The following is a 10,285-nucleotide window of genomic DNA, read 5'->3' as shown; positions in this document are numbered from 1 at the left end:
AAGGAAGAGACCACTGTGGTACTCAGCAGAAGTGGCCAAAATCATTAAAAACAAAAAGATAGCATTTAGTAATTATGAAGAAAACCAAAATGAGGATGACAGGCAAATTTATAAGATTAGGCAGAGAGAGGCAAAACAAGTTATAAGAGCTTCTAAAGCACAGACAGAAGAGAAATTAGCTCAGTCAGTGAAAAAAGGTGATATGACATTCTTCAGATACATAAATGAAAAAAGGAAACTAAAACAAGGAATTACCAAATTAAAAACAAGAACTAGCTGACTGCCTCAATGAATACTTCTGTTCTGAAAATGAAGGAAAAGGACCTCAGTTACGAAGGAAGACTAATGAATCTTTTGATGCATGTGTCTTTACAGAGGAAGAGGTTCTAAGTCAGCTGTCTAAAATTAATACAAATAAGTCACAGGAGCCTGATGGGATACAGCCAAAGCTATTAAAAGAGCTTAGCAGTGAACTAGCAAAACCATTAACAGATTTATTTAACCAACCACTGGTAACAGGAGTCATCCCAGAAGATTGGAAATTAGCAAATGTTGTGCCCATTCACAAGCAAGGTAGTAGGGAGGAATCAGGCAACTATAGACCAGTAAGCCTGACATCAACAGTGGGGAAATTAATGGATACCATACTTAAGGAGAGGATTGTGAAACATCTAAAATCCCATGGATTGAAAGATGAAAAATAGCATGGGTTTACATCAGGGAGATCATGTTAAACTAATATTATTGATTTTTTTGATTGGGTGACTACAATAATAAATGGCGGAGGTGCAGTAGACATCGCTTATCTAGACTTTAGTAAGGCTTTTGATACTGTCCCACATAGAAGGCTTATCAATAAATTGCAGTCTTTGTGCTTGGACTCCCATATTGTTGAATGGATTAGGCAATGGCTGAGGGACAGACAACAGAGGGTTGTAGTCAATGGAGTATATTCAGACCATGGTCTTGTTACCAGTGGGGTACCTCAGGGATCTGTTCTGGGACCCATATTGTTTAATATCTTTATCAGCGAAATTGCAGAAGGCCTCGATGTTAAGGTGTGTCTTTTTGCTGATGACACAAAGATTTGTAACAGGGATGATGTTCCTGGAGGGATACACCAAATGGAAAAGGATTTAGGAAAACTAGAGGAATGGTCAAAAATCTGGCAACTAAAATAAAATTTTGATAAGTGCAAGATAATGCACCTGGGGCAAAAAAACCCAAGAGCAGAATATAAAATCAGTTATACAGTCCTACCCTCAGTATCTGAGGAAAGGGATTTAGGGGTCATTATTTCAGAAGACTTAAAGGTAGTGTCACCGCCAGTTCTGTGAGAAGGTCTGGCAGACGTCCTTCTCTACCTCTTGCATGATGTTCTTTGTTTTGGTTTAACTTTGTCATCTCCTTTCCTTCTCCCAGGTGTCACCTATTTAGACTAATTGTCTCCCTTTTATATTTTCTCCCATACTGCCTCACTTTGCAGTTTATACTACTTCCTGGATGAAGTGTTCACTGCTGGAGGCTGCTGCTGCTGTTTACTCAGATAAGTGTTTTCATGTATTGCGTTTCCTTTCTGGCTTGATTCTAGGTGACCCTGACTCCTTCCGTATTAAGTGCAGGGAGCCGGTGGTTGTGTCCCCTCAACATTATAGGTTTTTCAGGTGTCACACAGTCTAGGTACGTGGGCATGCAATCGTCTACCATTGAGACCCTTGCATGGGCATAGCAGTCAGGGGGAGCTCTTAGGGTTTTATAGGGCTCACCTATATGCTCCTTAGTTTGGGATCAAGCCAGTCGGACGCTTATTCATAAGTTCCAGCTATCTGCAACATCATCCGTGACATTATAAACCGCCATAACCGCCTTAAGCATGGATCCGGTTTCAGCCTTGATTGACCGCATGCAAGGTCTTTCGCTGGAGGTAGCAGATCTCCGTAAAACTGTGTCTCAGTTTCAGGTGACTGGTTCTGCTGGTGTTCATGGAATTTGTTCCGATCCTAAGATCTCGCTTCCGGATACGTTCTCCGGGGGTAGTGAGAATTTTGTTCGCTTTTGAGAGGCTTGCAAACTCCATTTTCGCCTACTTCCCCATTCCTCTGGTGATGAGGAGCAGAGGGTGGGGATCATCATCTCGCTGCTTAGGGATAATGCTCAGTCTTGAGCCTTTTTGCTGCCGGTTGGGGCACGGCCCCTCCGATCGGTGGACGAATTTTTTGTAGCCCTGGGGCAGATATATGATGACCCGGATCGTATTGCTCTGGCTGAATCTAAACTGCGTCTTTTATGCCAGGGTAAATAGTCCACAGAGATATATTGTTCTGAATTTCAGAGATAGGCAGCTGATACTGGTTAGAATGATGCTGCACTCCGAAGTCAATTTTGCCATGGTCTTTCGGAAAGATTGAAAGATGCGTTTGCTTTTCATGAGATACCAGCCTCATTAGAATCTGCCATGTCTCTAGCTGTTCGTATTGACAGGTGTCTTAGAGAGAGAGAGAGAGGAGACTACTCTTTCCTGTCATATTCAGCCCAAGGACAGTGGGGCTGTCTCATTCAGTGCGCAGGGGTCTCAGTCTCTCTCAATCCCCTCTGAGGAGGAGGCCATGCAGCTGGGTTTGCTTGCCTCTGATAGTAGAGGATTCAGCTCTCAGAGGAGGGTTTGTTTCTGTTGTGGGAGTATAAATCATTTGGCTAATGTTTGCCCCTCTAGGAGATTCATGGAGTTTTCTGAGGGTAAAAAAAAATAAAAATATGGAAAAAACCCTCTAAAAACTTTCCATTTGCTACTATTGGCAAGGTTGATGCGGAAATTGAAGGTTTGCCGTTTGCTTGTAGTTCCCGTTTTCTCCTACCTGCCATGGTGGCGCTAGACAGCAAGAACATTGTTTGTGAGATTTTTGTAGATAGTGGAGCAGCTGTCAATCTCATTGATAATCAATTTGCAACAATGCATGGTTTCCAGGTGTGCACTTTGGAAAAGGATATACCTGTTTTTGCTATCGATTACGCTCCACTTTCTCAAAGATCGTTAAAGGGCATAGTTCACAATATCCGTTTGACTGTGAGTGACGCTCATGTTGAGGATATGTCATGTTTCGGCCTAACCAGATTACCTACTCCTCTAGTGTTGGGGCTACCCTGGCTCACTAAACATAACCCCACCATTGATTGGCAAGCAAGGCAAATAAATGGTTGGAGTGAGTTTTGCAGAGAGAATTGCCTCACGACGTCTCTTTCAGAGGTTTCTACCAAGACTGTACCATCTTTTCTCTCTGAATTTTCGTATGTGTTTTCCGAGAGTAATGTCCAGGAGTTGCCCCCTCACCGGGAGTACGACTGCCCTATTAATCTCATCCCAGGTGCCAAGCTGCCAAAATCACATTTATACAATCTCTCCCAACCTGAAAGAGTCGCTATGCGTACTTATATCTCTGAGAGCCTGAGAAAGGGACACATCCGACCCTCGAAGTCACCTGTTGCCGCTGGTTTTTTTTTGTTAAGAAAAAAGATGGCTCTTTAAGACCTTGTCTGGATTTCAGGGAGCTGAACCGTATCACAATTCGTGACCCATATCCGCTTCCTCTGATCCCGGACCTGTTTAACCAGATTGTTGGGGCTAAAGTTTTTTCTAAGTTGGATTTAAGAGGGGCATACAACCTAGTCAGGGAAGAGGACGAATGGAAGACGGCCTTCAATACCCCTGAGGGTCATTTCGAGAATTTGGTTTGGCCTTTTGGTTTGATGAATGCTCCAGCCGTCTTCCAACATTTTGTGAACAGCATTTTTTCTCATTTAATGGGGAAATTTGTACTGGTGTATCTAGATGACATTTTGCTTTTTTCTCCTGATTTCAAGACTCATCGGGACCACCTACGTGAGGTCTTGCTGATTCTGCGGGAGAATAAATTGTACGCTAAACTGGAAAAATGTGTGTTTGCGGTTCCGGAGATTAAATTTCTTGGTTTTCTTCTCTCCGCTTCTGGTTTTCGCATGGACCCTGAGAAGATCCGCGCTGTGCTTGATTGGGAGCTTCCTGAGAATCAGAAGGCGCTGATGCGGTTTTTGGGTTTTGCCAATTATTACTGAAAGTTCATTTTGAATTATTCCTCTGTTGTTAAGCCACTCACTGATATGACTAAAAAGGGGGTGGATTTTTCCTCGTGGTCGGTAGATGTGCTTAAAGCCTTTTCTAGTATCAAAGAGAGTTTTGCTTCCGCTCCCATTTTGGTACAACTTGATGACTCCAAACCTTTTATTGTTGAGGTGGACGCTTCTGAGGTGGGTGTGGGTGCGGTCTTATCTCAGGGTCCCTCTCCTGCCAAATGGCGACCGTGTGCCTTTTTCTCAAGGATACTGTCCTCTGCAGAGAGAAATTACGATGTGGGAGATAGGGAGTTGTTGGCCATCAAATTAGCTTTTGAGGAATGGCGCCATTGGTTAGAGGGAGCCAGACACCCTATTACCGTGTTTACCGACCATAAGAATCTGGCCTACTCTGAATCGGTCAAGCGTCTGAACCCGAGACAGGCCAGATGGTCTTTGTTCTTTTCTAGGTTCAATTTTGTTGTCACGTTCCGCCCTGGGGTTAAAATGTGAAGGCGGATGCCCTGTCACATTGTTTTCCGGGAGGGGGGAACTTTGAAGACCCGGGTCCCATTTTGGCTGAAGGGGTGGTCGTCTCTGCTCTTTATCCTGATTTGGAGGCAGAGGTTCAGGCAGCCCAGGCAGAGACTCCTGATCTTTGTCCTCCTGGGAGGTTGTTTGTGCCTCTCGCTTTACGACACAAGGTTTTTAAGGAGCACCACGATACTGTCCTTGCTGGGCACCCGGGGAGTAGAGCCACAGTGGATCTCATTGCTCGGAGATTCTGGTGGCCGGCTCTTCGTAAGACGGTTGACGGTTTTGTAGCAGCCTGCGAGACCTGCGCTCGTGCCAAGGTCCCGCATTCACGGCCATCGGGTTCTCTCCTCCCGTTACCCATTCCTTCCCGTCCTTGGACGCATCTGTCCATGGACTTCATTACAGACCTGCCTCGTTCCTTGGTGAAGACTGTGATTCTGGTGTTAGTGGACCGTTTTAGCAAAATGGCGCATTTCATTCCCTTTCCTGGGTTACCCAATGCTAAGACGTTGGCGCAAGCGTTTGTTGATCACATTGTTAAATTGCATGGCATTCCTTCAGACATCGTTTCTGATAGGGGCACGCAATTTGTTTCCAGATTCTGGAAGGCCTTCTGTTCTCGCTTGGGGATTCGGTTGTCGTTCTCTTCTGCTTTTCACCCGCAGTCGAATGGTCAGACCGAACGCGTCAATCAGAATCAGGAGGCATATCTGCGCTGTTTTGTGGCGGAGAATCAGGAGGATTGATATTCTTTTTTGTCCCTTGCTGAGTTTGCTTTAAATAACCGTCGCCAGGAGTCCTCTGATAAGTCACCAATTTTTTGTGCATATGGTTTTCATCCGCAGTTTGGGACAATCTCTGGAGAGGGGTCTTCTGATTTACCTGATGAGGAGAGATTTTCCTCGTCTTTGTCATTTATTTGGCAAAAGATTCAGGGTAATCTGAAGAGGATGAGTGAGAGATATAAGCGTGTGGCGGATAAGAGACGTGTGCCTGGTCCGGACCTGAATGTGGGTGATCTGGTGTGGTTGTCTACAAAGAATATCAAACTGAAGGTTCCCTCCTGGAAGTTGGGTCCTAAGTTTATTGGGCCTTACAAAATCTTGTCCGTCATCAATCCCGTTGCCTTCCGTCTTGATCTTCCTCAGACTTGGAAGATCCATAATGTTTTTCACAGGTCCCTATTAAAACCTTATGTCCAACCCACTGTACCCTCCTCTTTGCCTCCTCCTCTGATTGCTGTTGATGGTAATCTTGAATTTCAGGTCTCTAGGATTGTGGATCCTCGCATTATCCGTGGTTCTCTCCAGTACCTCGTTCATTGGGAGGGTTATGGTCCTGAGGAGAGGATGTGGGTCCCAGTGGCGGACATTAAGGCCACTCGTCTCATCAGGGCTTTCCATAGGACTCATCCTGAGAAGGTGGGCTCTGAGTGTCCGGAGTCCACCCGTAGAGGGAGGGGTACTGTCACCGCCAGTTCTGTGAGAAGGTCTGGCAGACATCCTTCTCTACCTCTTGCATGATGTTCTTTGTTTTGGATTCACTATGTCATCTCCTTTCCTTCTCCCAGGTGTCACCTATTTAGACTAATTGTCTCCGTTTTATATTCCCTCCCATACTGCCTCACTTTGCGGTTTATACTACTTCCTGGATGAAGTGTTCACTGCTGGAGGCTGCTGCTGCTGCTGTTTACTCAGATAAGTGTTTTCATGTATTGTGTTTCCTTTCTGGCTTGATTCTAGGTGACCCTGACTCCTTCCGTATTAAGTGCAGGGAGCCGGTGGTCGTGTCCCCTCAATATTATAGGGTTTTCAGGTGTCACACAGTCTAGGTACATGGCCATGCAATCGTCTACCATTGAGACCCTTGCATGGGCATAGCAGTCAGGGAGAGCTCTTAGGGTTTTATAGGGCTCACCTATATGCTCCTTAGTTTGGGATCAAGCCAGTCGGACGTTTATTCATTAGTTCCAGCTATCTGCAACATTATCCGTGACAGGTAGGCAGACAATGTCATAGAGCAGCAGGAAATGCTAGCAAAATACTTGGGTGTATAGGGAGAGGCATTAACAGTAGAAAGAGGAAGGTGCTCATGCCGCTCTACAGAGCACTAGTGAGACCTCATTTGGAGTATTGTGCGCAGTACTGGAGACCATATCTCCAGAAGGTAGAGTTGAGCGAACACCTGGATGTTCGGGTTCGAGAAGTTCGGCCGAACTTCCCGGAAATGTTCAATGGGGACCCGAACTTTTGGGCACTAAAAGGGCTGTAAAACAGCCCAGGAAAGAGCTAGAGGGCTGCAAAAGGAAGCAACGTGTAGGTAAATCCCCTGCAAACAAATGTGGATAGGGAAAGGAATTTAAAAAAAAAATTAAAAAAAATAAATTAACCAATATCAATTGGACAGAGGTCCCATAGCAGAGAATCTGGCTTCATGTCAGCAGAGAATCAGTCTCTTCATGCCATAGCAGAGAATCTGGCTTCATGTCAGCACAGAATCAGTCTTCATGTCATAGCAGAGAATCAGGCTTCACGTCACCCACCACTGGAACAGGCCACTGTCACACATTTAGGCCCCGGCACCCAGACAGAGGAGAGAGGTCCCGTAACAGAGAATCTGGCCTTATGTCAGCGCAGAATCAGTCTTCATGTCATAGTAGAGAATCAGGCTTCACGTCACCCACCACTGGAACAGGCCACTGTCACATATTTAGGCCCCGGCACCCAGACAGAGGAGAGAGGTCACGTAACAGAGAATCTGGCCTTATGTCAGCACAGAATCAGTGTTCATGTCATAGCAGAGAATCAGGCTTCACGTCACCCACCACTGGAACAGGCCACTGTCACATATTTAGGCCCAGGCACCCAGGCAGAGGAGAGAGGTCCCGTAACAGAGAATCTGGCCTTATGTCAGCACAGAATCAGTCTTCATGTCATAGCAGAGAATCAGGCTTCACGTCACCCACCACTGGAACAGGCCACTGTCACATATTTAGGCCCAGGCACCCAGACAGAGGAGAGAGGTCCCGTAACAGACAATCTGGCCTTATGTCAGCACAGAATCAGTCTTCATGTCATAGCAGAGAATCAGGCTTCACGTCACCCACCACTGGAACAGGCCACTGTCACATATTTAGGCCCAGGCACCCAGGCAGAGGAGAGAGGTCCCGTAACAGAGAATATGGCCTTATGTCAGCACAGAATCAGTCTTCATGTCATAGCAGAGAATCAGGCTTCACGTCACCCACCACTGGAACAGGCCACTGTCACGCATTTAGGCCCCGGCACCCAGACAGAGGAGAGAGGTCCCGTAACAGAGAATCTGGCCTTATGTCAGCGCAGAATCTGTCTTCATGTCATAGCAGAGAATCAGGCTTCACGTCACCCACCACTGGAACAGGCCACTGTCACATATTTAGGCCCAGGCACCCAGGCAGAGGAGAGAGGTCCCGTAACAGAGAATCTGGCCTTATGTCAGCACAGAATCAGTCTTCATGTCATAGCAGAGAATCAGGCTTCACGTCACCCACCACTGGAACAGGCCACTGTCACACATTTAGGCCCCGGCACCCAGACAGAGGAGAGAGGTCCCGTAACAGAGAATCTGGCCTTATGTCAGCGCAGAATCAGTCTTCATGTCATAGCAGAGAATCAGGCTTCACGTCACCCACCACTGGAACAGGCTACTGTCACATATTTAGGCCCAGGCACCCAGACAGAGGAGAGAGGTCCCGTAACAGAGAATCTGGCCTTATGTCAGCACAGAATCAGTCTTCATGTCATAGCAGAGAATCAGGCTTCACGTCACCCACCACTGGAACAGGCCACTGTAACATATTTAGGCCCAGGCACCCAGACAGAGGAGAGAGGTCCCGTAACAGAGAATCTGGCCTTATGTCAGCACAGAATCAGTCTTCATGTCATAGCAGAGAATCAGGCTTCACGTCACCCACCACTGGAACAGGCCACTGTCACACATTTAGGCCCAGGCACCCAGACAGAGGAGAGAGGTCCCGTAACAGAGAATCTGGCCTTATGTCAGCGCAGAATCAATCTTCATGTCATAGCAGAGAATCAGGCTTCACGTCACCCACCACTGGAACAGGCCACTGTCACACATTTAGGCCCCGGCACCCAGACAGAGGAGAGAGGTCCCGTAACAGAGAATCTGGCCTTATGTCAGCGCAGAATCAGTCTTCATGTCATAGCAGAGAATCAGGCTTCACGTCACCCACCACTGGAACAGGCCACTGTCACACATTTAGGCCCCGACACCCAGACAGAGAAGAGAGTTCTCGTAACAGAGAATCTGGCCTTATGTCAGCGCAGAATCAGTCTTCATGTCATAGCAGAGAATCAGGCTTCAAGTCACCCACCACTGGAACAGGCCACTGTCACATATTTAGGCCCAGGCACCCAGGCAGAGGAGAGAGGTCCCGTAACAGAGAATCTGGCCTTATGTCAGCACAGAATCAGTCTTCATGTCATAGCAGAGAATCAGGCTTCACGTCACCCACCAATGGAACAGGCCACTGTCACACATTTAGGCCCCGGCACCCAGACAGAGGAGAGAGGTCCCGTAACAGAGAATCTGGCCTTATGTCAGCGCAGAATCAGTCTTCATGTCATAGCAGAGAATCAGGCTTCACGTCACCCTCCACTGGAACAGGCCACTGTCACACATTTAGGCCCAGGCACCCAGGCAGAGGAGAGAGGTCCCGTAACAGAGAATCTGGCCTTATGTCAGCGCAGAATCTGTCTTCATGTCATAGCAGAGAATCAGGCTTCACGTCACCCACCACTGGAACAGGCCACTGTCACATATTTAGGCCCAGGCACCCAGGCAGAGGAGAGAGGTCCCGTAACAGAGAATCTGGCCTTATGTCAGCACAGAATCAGTCTTCATGTCATAGCAGAGAATCAGGCTTCACGTCACCCACCACTGGAACAGGCCACTGTCACACATTTAGGCCCAGGCACCCAGACAGAGGAGAGAGGTCCCGTAACAGAGAATCTGGCCTTATGTCAGCGCAGAATCAATCTTCATGTCATAGCAGAGAATCAGGCTTCACGTCACCCACCACTGGAACAGGCCACTGTCACACATTTAGGCCCCGGCACCCAGACAGAGGAGAGAGGTCCCGTAACAGAGAATCTGGCCTTATGTCAGCGCAGAATCAGTCTTCATGTCATAGCAGAGAATCAGGCTTCACGTCACCCACCACTGGAACAGGCCACTGTCACACATTTAGGCCCCGGCACCCAGACAGAGAAGAGAGTTCTCGTAACAGAGAATCTGGCCTTATGTCAGCGCAGAATCAGTCTTCATGTCATAGCAGAGAATCAGGCTTCAAGTCACCCACCACTGGAACAGGCCACTGTCACATATTTAGGCCCAGGCACCCAGGCAGAGGAGAGAGGTCCCGTAACAGAGAATCTGGCCTTATGTCAGCACAGAATCAGTCTTCATGTCATAGCAGAGAATCAGGCTTCACGTCACCCACCACTGGAACAGGCCACTGTCACACATTTAGGCCCCGGCACCCAGACAGAGGAGAGAGGTCCCGTAACAGAGAATCTGGCCTTATGTCAGCGCAGAATCAGTCTTCATGTCATAGCAGAGAATCAGGCTTCACGTCACCCTCCACTGGAACAGGCCACTG

Source organism: Bufo bufo, chromosome 10 (genome assembly GCF_905171765.1).
Source record: "Bufo bufo chromosome 10, aBufBuf1.1, whole genome shotgun sequence".
Taxonomy (NCBI): Eukaryota; Metazoa; Chordata; class Amphibia; order Anura; family Bufonidae; genus Bufo; species Bufo bufo.
The sequence above is the reverse complement of the archived record's forward strand: the minus strand, read 5'-3'. Positions refer to the sequence as shown.